The following is a 9,883-nucleotide window of genomic DNA, read 5'->3' on the forward strand; positions in this document are numbered from 1 at the left end:
CCTTTTGAAGATCGTGCTATTTTGAGTAGTTATCCTCCTTTGTAGAGCTTTCTTTTCCTGTGTTAAGGCTTTGACCATTTCAATTTTGAAGGCTTTGCTTGGATTTTCTAGTTTTACCATAGATATGGCTGCCACACCAAGGTCCGCTCGGCGAGGAGAGGGGAGTTCCGCCCTCGAAGGCTTTTTGAACCAAAATGCTTGGGGTCATGGGGAGTATGTTTCGAAGTTTATTTCCTTAGTAGGAGAGGGGCATCTTGAGTCAGTGAGGAAAAATTGTGGATGGTGGGAAAAGGTAGCACTACGGGTACATTTCCCGGGAGAGAACATCATGGATCATGCTGAGGGGTTTTTGAACGTATACACGTACCCCTTCACACTAGGCCCCCCTGATAGGGTTGTTCTTGACTTCTGTCAGAAATACAGGGTCACCTTGGCGCAGATTCACCCGACATTTTGGCGGATAGTATTGATGATGAGGTTCTTTGCGGAGAAAATGGGACTTGAATTCACGCTCGGTCATCTTATCAGGTTGTACCGGGCCTTTTCACCATCGAGGTATGCTAACCTTACGATGCCGATCCACCACACCTTTCGTTGTTGATGATGAAGAAGACAGAGATCGGGAGTGGATGAGCCGATTCGTCCGAGTACGGACCTTTGATATTATCCCCGTAGAGTTTCTGCCATTCCCTGAGGAGTGGAATTTTACACGTAAGTGATATACTTGTGCCTTCGTAGTTTTGCTTGTGACACAAGCAGGTTCCGTAAATGCGCCTTCCTTTCCCTTTCTGCAGCAATTTCATGGATGCTGTGTGAGGCCCCCGACCTGACGGACTGGGCTCGGAAGCTAGCGACTCGCTCGACTTATAATGAGTGTAAGTGGCGAGTTTTGTCTAAGGGTAGATGGGAGGCCAAACACCACAGTATGTGCTGTGTTATTTGCTCATTTAAGGGAACTTTCTTTTTACGCGTACTAACCCCATCACCGTAGGTATCGAGGAACCCTTTAGGGCGAGACCGTGCCCTCTTAAAGAGGGAGAAGGATCGCCAGCTTCTGGGCTATGGAGCAATAATAATAACCAAAAAGGGCTTTCACAGGGTGATGGTGCTTTCAGAAAGATGAGTCCATGCCGGGGGCTCGACGAGGGTGTGTCTTCCCCCATCGAAGGTACTCCGAGGGATGTTCGAAACTAGGAGACGCATACATTGAGCGATCGTGCCCCCACAGGGTGCGGTTCTTCCGGGGTAGACGGAGCCGGACTAGTAGATTTGCACTCAACTTTCGAGGAAGCTCAGCGGCTCTATTCCGAGGTGAGTTTTTTGCCGTCCGTGTTGATTTTATAGTCTTGCAATTTTTACTCTCTTGTCGAGTTTCTCTTTCATAAGCTTTTGACAAGCTCAAGTCCGAGCTGCTTCGTAGAGAGGCCATGCTGCGAAAAGTCGTGGATGGGGAGAAGTCCCTCAAGCTTCTTTGCGATGAGAGAGAAGACGAGTTGGCGCGCTTGCGGTGCGAGGCGAGTCGAAGCCTAAACTACAAAACCTACCTCGAGGAACAGGTACTTATTGCTCTAGATAGGGCGCATGTTCCTTTTTCTATTCCTGAGGCTGACGTTCCGTTTATTTTAGCTGCAGAAGAAGACTGGAGACCTGGAACGCCTTAGGAGTGAAGTTGGCCAAGCCAAATGTGAGTGCGTTGAGTTAAAGGCTCGGATGGACGCTCATACTATAGCGGAAAAGGTGCTTTGGCTAAAGCTTCCAGCCTCGAGGTTCGACTTCGGTTAGCTCGCGAGAACAGTTTGGTCCAAACGAATATGATTACAGAGCTTAAGTCCGATCTTTTGAAGATAAAAGCCGAAGTTGTGGATGCCCAGACCGAAGCCGTAATGAGCCAAACTAAGGCTGATAAGAAAGTGGCGGTCTATTTGAAGGATGTTGCCGATGCTCGAGCTGAGCTGAGAAGAGTTCTCGACCGCGAGAGCAGGAGCTTGGAGTATACACGGTGCAAATCTCGAAGGGAAACCCTCGAGGAGATCAATGATAGGGGTTTTGACCTCTCGGAAGAGGTGAAACGGGCAAAGGCGGATGAACATGACGCTAAGTTCCTTCTGTATGATGCCGAGGATGGCGAGAAACAGGATAACGGGCCGTAGCCCTTGAGGGGGGCGTAGATTAAGCCTTTCCTTTTCTGATTTTGTATGTAGTGTTCTCGGAGAACTTTGTAAATGAAGCTGGTGTTCCCTCGCATACATGTATAAAAAGAAACCTCATTTTTTTTGTTTTTCACGCATTTCTTTTTGCCTTAATATTTGTCGGTTGTTAGCCGGATGAATTGGTCTTTGGCTTGAAAGGAATCCTTAGATCCATAGTATGGCCCTGGGCTTATTGGGCTGGCCCGTAGGCTCTTACGCGCTTCGGTCGGCACGACCTTTTAATATAAGCCGGCGATTGAGCTCTTATGCTTTTGCCCTTAGGCATATTTATTTAACTATTTTGGGTTTAGTCACCGATTCGGGTTTCCACTCGAGCTCATTTGACCCTCAAGTTTTTGATTTTAAAGTCGGCCCTTAGGCTCCTACGCGTTTTGGTCGATACGACCTTTTGTATGGGCTAGCGGTAGTGGCTCTTAAGCATTTGGTTGGTACGACCTTTTATATGGGCCAGCGACAGTGGCTCTTACGCATTGGGTCGGTACGACCTTTTATATAGGCTTTATTTTTCCCTCGTTAAGGATTTTTGGAATTGTGTTTGCCTGACTCTTCGATGGTATGATGAAAACCTTGATTATGAGTTGTTTATATGGCATGGTCGAGCACCTCGGGAGGTTTGGCTCGGTGGCTGAGTATCTCGAAGCCTGTAATTAGGAGCTGACGTGGTCGAAGCTCTTTTGCCTATGTCGAGGGTAGCCTGTTTAACTGGTTCTTTTCGTAGTATATTCGAAGTAATTGAAGGTTTTATAGCGACGGTCGGGCGTCCCGAGTCACGTTGTGAGCACGTTATTTTTGCCCTACATGAATTACTCCCAGAAATTCAAACAAACTGATTTCTTTCATTATTGTGCAATTTTGTGGATTTTTGTGACATTTTATGTTAATTGTTTGCATTTTTGTTTGTGCATTTCTATTAATGAAAAACAAAAAATATGCTTGGCATGTGCATTTAGGGCTTAATTTCACATTTTAGCATTAATTAGTAATTAAGTTACTTTACAAAGAAGAAAATAACAAAATAGTTCATTTTGCATTTTTAACTAGTAATTTTTGAATTTGTCATGAGTTTCCTTTAAATTAGGACTTAATAAATTTTGAGAAAATAATTAGTTTAATTTTGGGAATAAATCAGGTCTTTATTTTAATTTTGCATTTTCACAAAATCTGAAAATATATAATAAAAAGAAAAAAAAAAGAAAAATTGAAAAGAGAGGAGTTTAAAGAGATTTAATTGGTTATACAAATGTGGGCCAATTTTTTAATAACACCAGACCAAAAACAAAATCCCTCCCAAAAAACCAGTTCAAAATCGGCCCAAATCCAAAAGTCCACCCGGTCCAACCCCGTTACACCACNCATCGGTGATCCGGTGGGCCCACCTGAGGGGGATTTTTGCAGCAACATGAGGGGAGCTGGAGGAAAAGATGAGCTGTTAATGGCTTACTTTAGTCAAAGCTTAAGTGGAGCAGCGTTAGAATAGTATACACGACAAGATCATGCGCGGTGGTACACATGGGATGACCTGGCTCAAGCATTTGCATGTCATTTTCAGTACAACCTCGAAATTGTCCCGGACCGTCTGTCATTGACCAAAATCGATAAGAAGCCCGGAGAAAGCTTTAGAGAGTACGGTTTCCGTTGGAGAGAACAGGCAGCAAGAGTTGATCCTTCGATGAAAGAGAATGAGATGGTTGATTATTTCCTTCAGGCTTTGGAACCAACCTACTATGGTCATCTGGTGTCTGCGGTGGGGAAAACTTTCAATGAGGTCGTAAAGATGGGAAGCATGGTGGAAGAGGGTCTCAAGTCTAACAAAATTATGAGCTATTCAGCACTCAAGGCAACTACGCAGGCTATTCAAAGCGGTACCGAAGGAGTATTGGGAAAGAAAAAGAAAGAGGAAGTAGCAGTAGTGGAATCAAGGGTTTGGTCCAGGAGTCCGTCACCATATTATCACCAACCTCGCCCTCACCCCCAAGTTTACCCACACACTCCATATGGCCCACCACAGCATTCCTACCCACCTCCTGCTCCCCATTTCTCCGTCCATCATGCCCAGACATACTCTCAACCCCCTACCCATGCACAATGGCGCGCACCTGCTCCCCAAAATACTTATCCATCTAAAAATACCTACCCACCCCCAAGAACCAACAAAAATGCCGCTGGAACCAGTTACCGACCCAACCCCGCATTTAAAAATGATAGGTCGCAAAAGAAGAAGACTTTTACTCCTTTGGGTGAATCCTATACCAGCCTGTACCACAGATTAAGGCAGTTAGGCATGTTGAACCCAATCAAACCCAAATTACCAAACCCTCCCCCAAGGAACCTAGACCATTCAGTAAGCTGTGAGTACTGCTCTGGGGCGCCTAGACATGACACGGAGAGATGTTGGCATCTGAAAACTGCCATTCAAGAACTTATTGATACACGGAGAATTGAAGTGCAGGCTCCGGAGACTCCCAATATCACACAGAATCCGTTACCAATTCATCATGAAGCTCACATGATCGAGTTAGTGCAGAAGGGAGAATGCAAGAAGCCGTCACAGACTGTGATGATGATTAAGGCAAGTAAAACTAAAGCAAAATTGTTTGATGAGAAAGCCCTGGTCGCAGTGGGCCAGACAGTCAGAAAACCAGTGGTGATAATAGAACCAGAGCCTGTTAAAGTGACAATCCCAGAAGCAGTCATTAAGCCTGTGTTGGTTGTAAAAGGCGCTCGAACAGAGCCAGTTATCATTAAACCAGTGACCCAGTTACCTGTGGTTAGTGAGAAAGCGGTCCCGTGGAACTATGACAGACTGACTGTGATGTACCAAGGAAAGGAAGTTAAAGAAGAAGTGTGTGAAACTCATGGGTTGACTAGATCAGGGAGGTGCTTTGCCCCTGAAGAATTGAGAAGGGTTAAAGCAGCTAAAGACAATCTGGCACCGACAAAGAGGGCTGTTACTGAAGAAGAAGCTGAAGAATTCCTGAAAAAGATGAAGGCTCAGGACTATTCGATTGTGGAACAATTGAGAAAAACCCCGGCACAAATTTCACTATTGTCCTTATTGATCCATTCGGATGAACACCGCCGGGCGCTGATGAAGATTCTAAACAAAGCTCATGTGCCAGATAAAATCACTGTGAATCATCTTGAGAAGATTGCAAACAAAATTTTTGAGGTGAACAGGGTAACATTTTCTGATGATGAATTGCCATTGGAAGGAACTGAACACAATAGAGCTCTTTACCTCACAGTGAAGTGTGAAGATTCAGTGGTAACTCGGGTGCTAATTGATAATGGGTCTAGTGCAAACATTTGCCCTCTTTCCACTCTAGAAAAGTTGAAAGTTGACAGGGAAAGAATTCATACAAATAGCATCTGTGTACGGTGATTTGACGGTGGAGGGAAAGACACAGTGGGAGATATTGTATTGGAGCTAACAATAGGACCTGTGGAGTTCACTATGGAGTTTCAAGTGCTTGATGTCAGCGTTTCCTACAATCTGTTATTGGGACGGCCCTGGATTCATGCCGCAAAGGCAGTACCGTCTACTTTGCATCAAATGGTTAAATTTGAATGGGATCGGCAAGAGATCGTGGTCTATGGAGAGGACAATTCTTGTAATTCTATTACATCCTTTGAGGAAGTTGAAAACGACAAAGGTCCGTGGGTGTACCAAGTCATGGACGCAGTGTCAGTTGATAAAATCTCGGAAGGGGAGTGTGTTCCTATGCCCAAGATAGCTGCCGCATCTGTTATGGTAGCTTCAGAGATGATAAGGAATGGATTCTTGCCTGGAAAGGGGTTGGGCGCTTCACTGCAGGGAATCATTCAGCCAGTATCTCTTCCCGGAAATCTGGACACTTTCGGGTTAGGTTTCCAACCCACTGCTGCTGACATAAGGAGAGCCAAAAAGATGAAAAAGAGAGTGTGGACCCTACCAAAACCCATTCCTCGCCTTTCCCGTTCCTTCGTCCGGCCTGGTACTAAACAACGCCCAACAACAGCACTACCAAATTCTATGGTGATAGAACCTGACAAAGAGTTGATCGAAAAGTTTGAAAGGGTGTTCGATGAAGTGAATATGGTGGAGCCAGGTGAAGGTCCAAGTAAAGTCGATGTGCAGTTCGTGGGGTCTCAGGCCAAGCTCAATAACTGGGAAGCTACTCCTCTTCCAACTCGGAAGGAGTCGTGGTAGTTAGCTTTGGATTTTCCTTGAGTATTAGATCTGGGTTATTGCCAGGATTGTAATTCAGATTTCTATGTTCTGTCCATTTGGATGAATTTAAACTTTGTTCTTTTACAATTTTAATGAAATGCAATTTCCTTCTCTCTTCACTCCTGATAGCCTTTATTTTGTTTTCTTTTCTCTCTTGTACAGTCCCTTTTATGCTGATTTCAATGATGTGTCATGCATGAGGAGTTTCCGGCCTAGTCTTGAGATTCCATATGAAATAGTAATACAAGAAATTGAGTGTGATGGCGAGGGTGAATACGATGACGAGGAAGCTTTGGAAGAAATCAGTAAAGAGTTATATCAATTTGAGCAAAAACCCAAACCTAACTTGAATGACACAGAGGCAATCAATCTAGGGGATCAGGAAAATGTTCGAGAAACAAAAATAAGTGTCCATTTGGAAGCCCCGCTCAGGGAGGAGATAATTAAATTGTTGTGTGAGTACAAAGATGTGTTTGCATGGTCATATGATGATATGCCGGGTCTAAGCACCGATCTGGTAGTCCACAAATTGCCCATTCATCCGGAATGCCCTCCTGTCAAGCAGAAATTGAGGAAATTCAAAACAGATATCAGTGTGAAAATTAAGGAAGAGGTTACTAAGCAATTTGAGGCGAAGGTTATACGGGTTACTCGGTATCCTACCTGGTTAGCTAATGTGGTACCAGTGCCAAAGAAAGATGGGAAGACCAGAGTATGTGTTGATTACCGTGATCTCAATAAGGCGAGCCCGAAGGACAACTTCCCACTCCCAAACATCCATATATTGATTGACAACTGTGCTAAACATGAGATTGGTTCCTTCGTGGATTGTTATGCGGGCTATCACCAGATTTTGATGGATGAGGAGGATGCGGAAAAGACGGCCTTCATCACGCCGTGGGGAACATATTGTTACAGGGTCATGCCATTTGGTTTCAAGAACGCAGGGGCAACGTATATGAGGGCAATGACTACCATGTTTCATGACATGATACATCAGGAAATCGAGGTCTATGTGGACGACGTGATCATAAAGTCGAGGAAACAAGGTGACCATGTTCGGGATTTTAGGAAATTCTTCCAGAGGCTCCGCAGGTACAACCTCAAGCTTAATCCAGCAAAGTGTGCGTTTGGAGTCCCGTCGGGGAAGTTGTTAGGATTTGTAGTGAGTCGGCGTGGTATTGAATTAGACCCTTCTAAGCACAAGAAGGATGTGATGAGTTTGCTTGGCAGGTTGAATTACATCAGCAGGTTCATTGCCCAACTTACTACTACTTGTGAGCCCATTTTCAAGCTGCTAAAGAAAGATGCTGCGGTCAGATGGACAGACGAATGCCAAGCAGCATTTGACAAGATTAAGAAGTATTTGGCGAGTCCACCTGTGTTGGTCCCGCCAGAGCCAGGAAGGCCCTTGATCCTTTACCTGACTGTGTTGGACAATTCTTTTGGTTGTGTACTGGGGCAGCATGATATCACAGGAAGGAAAGAGCAGGCGATTTACTACCTCAGCAAGAAGTTCACATCATATGAGGTAAAATACACTCAACTCGAGAGGACGTGTTGTGCTTTAACCTGGGTAGCGCAAAAGCTGAAACATTACTTGTCAGCATATACTACCTATCTCATCTCTCGGTTGGACCCATTGAAGTATATATTTCAAAAGCCCATGCCCACAGGGAGGTTAGCGAAATGGCAAATCCTGCTTACGGAATTTGATATTGTCTACGTGACTCGGACTGCAATGAAAGCCCAGGCGTTGGCTGATCATCTAGCTGAGAATCCCGTTGATGATGAATATGAGCCTTTGAAAACATACTTCCCTGACGAGGAGATAATGCATGTTGAAGAATTAGGACAGGTCGAGAAGCCTGGATGGAAACTTTTCTTTGATGGAGCTGCCAATGCCAAGGGTGTCGGAATAGGAGCAGTACTGATTTCTGAAACAGGGCAACATTACCCCGTCACTGCTCAACTTCGTTTCTACTGCACCAACAACATGGCTGAGTACGAAGCATGTATCCTGGGATTGAGATTGGCTATAGACATGGGTGTCCAGGAAATCTTGGTCATGGGTGACTCGGACCTTCTTGTACACCAGATTCAGGGAGAGTGGGAGACACGAGATTTGAAGCTCATACCATACCAGCAGTGTTTGCATGAACTTCGTCAACGGTTTCAATCAATAGATTTCAAACGCATTCCAAGGATGCACAATGAGGTTGCCGACGCTTTGGCCACTTTGGCGTCGATGTTGCATCACCCGGACAAGGCTTACGTGGATCCGTTACAGATTCAGGTTCGATCAGCATGCCTATTGTAATGTGGTGGAGGAAGAGTTTGATGGTGAGCCATGGTTCCATGATATAAAAGAATACCTCCGGATGGGAGTATACCCGACACAAGCTACAGGGGATCAAAAGAGATATCAATTCTTTTTCCAAATTGGAATCCTTAAAAGAAGTCTATGGGATCATATGGATGCTTTTCCCTATTTTGACTCTTGTATTAGGAATCACAATAGGTGTACTAGTAATTGTTTGGTTAGAAAGAGAAATATCTGCAGGAATACAACAACGTATCGGACCTGAATATGCTGGCCCTTTAGGAATTCTTCAAGCTCTAGCAGATGGGACAAAACTACTTTTGAAAGAGAACCTTATTCCATCTACAGGAGATACTCGTTTATTCAGTNGCCTCAATTAAAAGTGACACTGGGCTTTGGGTTTGTCAATGGTCTAAGCGGCCCAGTCTCTTAAAAATGAAACCTGGACTGCTTTGGTAACGCCCAGATATGGAACGTCCTCATCTATTCAGTTGCTAGGCCCAATTGTTTGAAGATTGAATTATGGAATTTTGGGCCATTCACATCTGCTAATTAATTAGGGTTCTTCTTTTAGAGACAACTTAAGCAGAGAAGTGTAGTTTGCTTTTAGGTTGGCCTTTGATAATAAAATGAGATGAGCCTCGCTAAATAAAACACATAAATCGCGGGGCCCTCAATAAATGTTATACAAAAATACTTAGAATTCGGGCGGACCGTTTAGCGAATTTCACGGTCTTCCCCAAAGATAATAAATGCGTAGTTGCTTTAGGCGCGTATTTTAATAATATTACCTTCCTAAATGTGGGTGCACATTTATGTGACCCAAATCCAAATCTCAACGAAGTTGAAATGTGTTGACAATCACGGGTGCACTGGTGCGACGTGGTTCGAGACGCATTTTCATGACGTTGCAATTCTTATTAAAAATAACAATAAAAATGGTTTACTAATAAAAGGCACATAAGTTAGAACATGTTTTGAAATCAGATAAAATCAATTACAACAGTTGAGCGACCGTGCTAGAACCACGGAATCCGGGAATACCTTCTCCCGGGTTAACAGAATTCCTTACTCGGATTTCTGATTCGCGGACTGCTAATAGAGTCATAATTTCCTCGGTTCGGGATTTAACCGGTGACT

The sequence above is a fragment of the Nicotiana attenuata genome, chromosome 7, assembly GCF_001879085.1.
Source record: "Nicotiana attenuata strain UT chromosome 7, NIATTr2, whole genome shotgun sequence".
NCBI classification, from domain to species: domain Eukaryota; kingdom Viridiplantae; phylum Streptophyta; class Magnoliopsida; order Solanales; family Solanaceae; genus Nicotiana; species Nicotiana attenuata.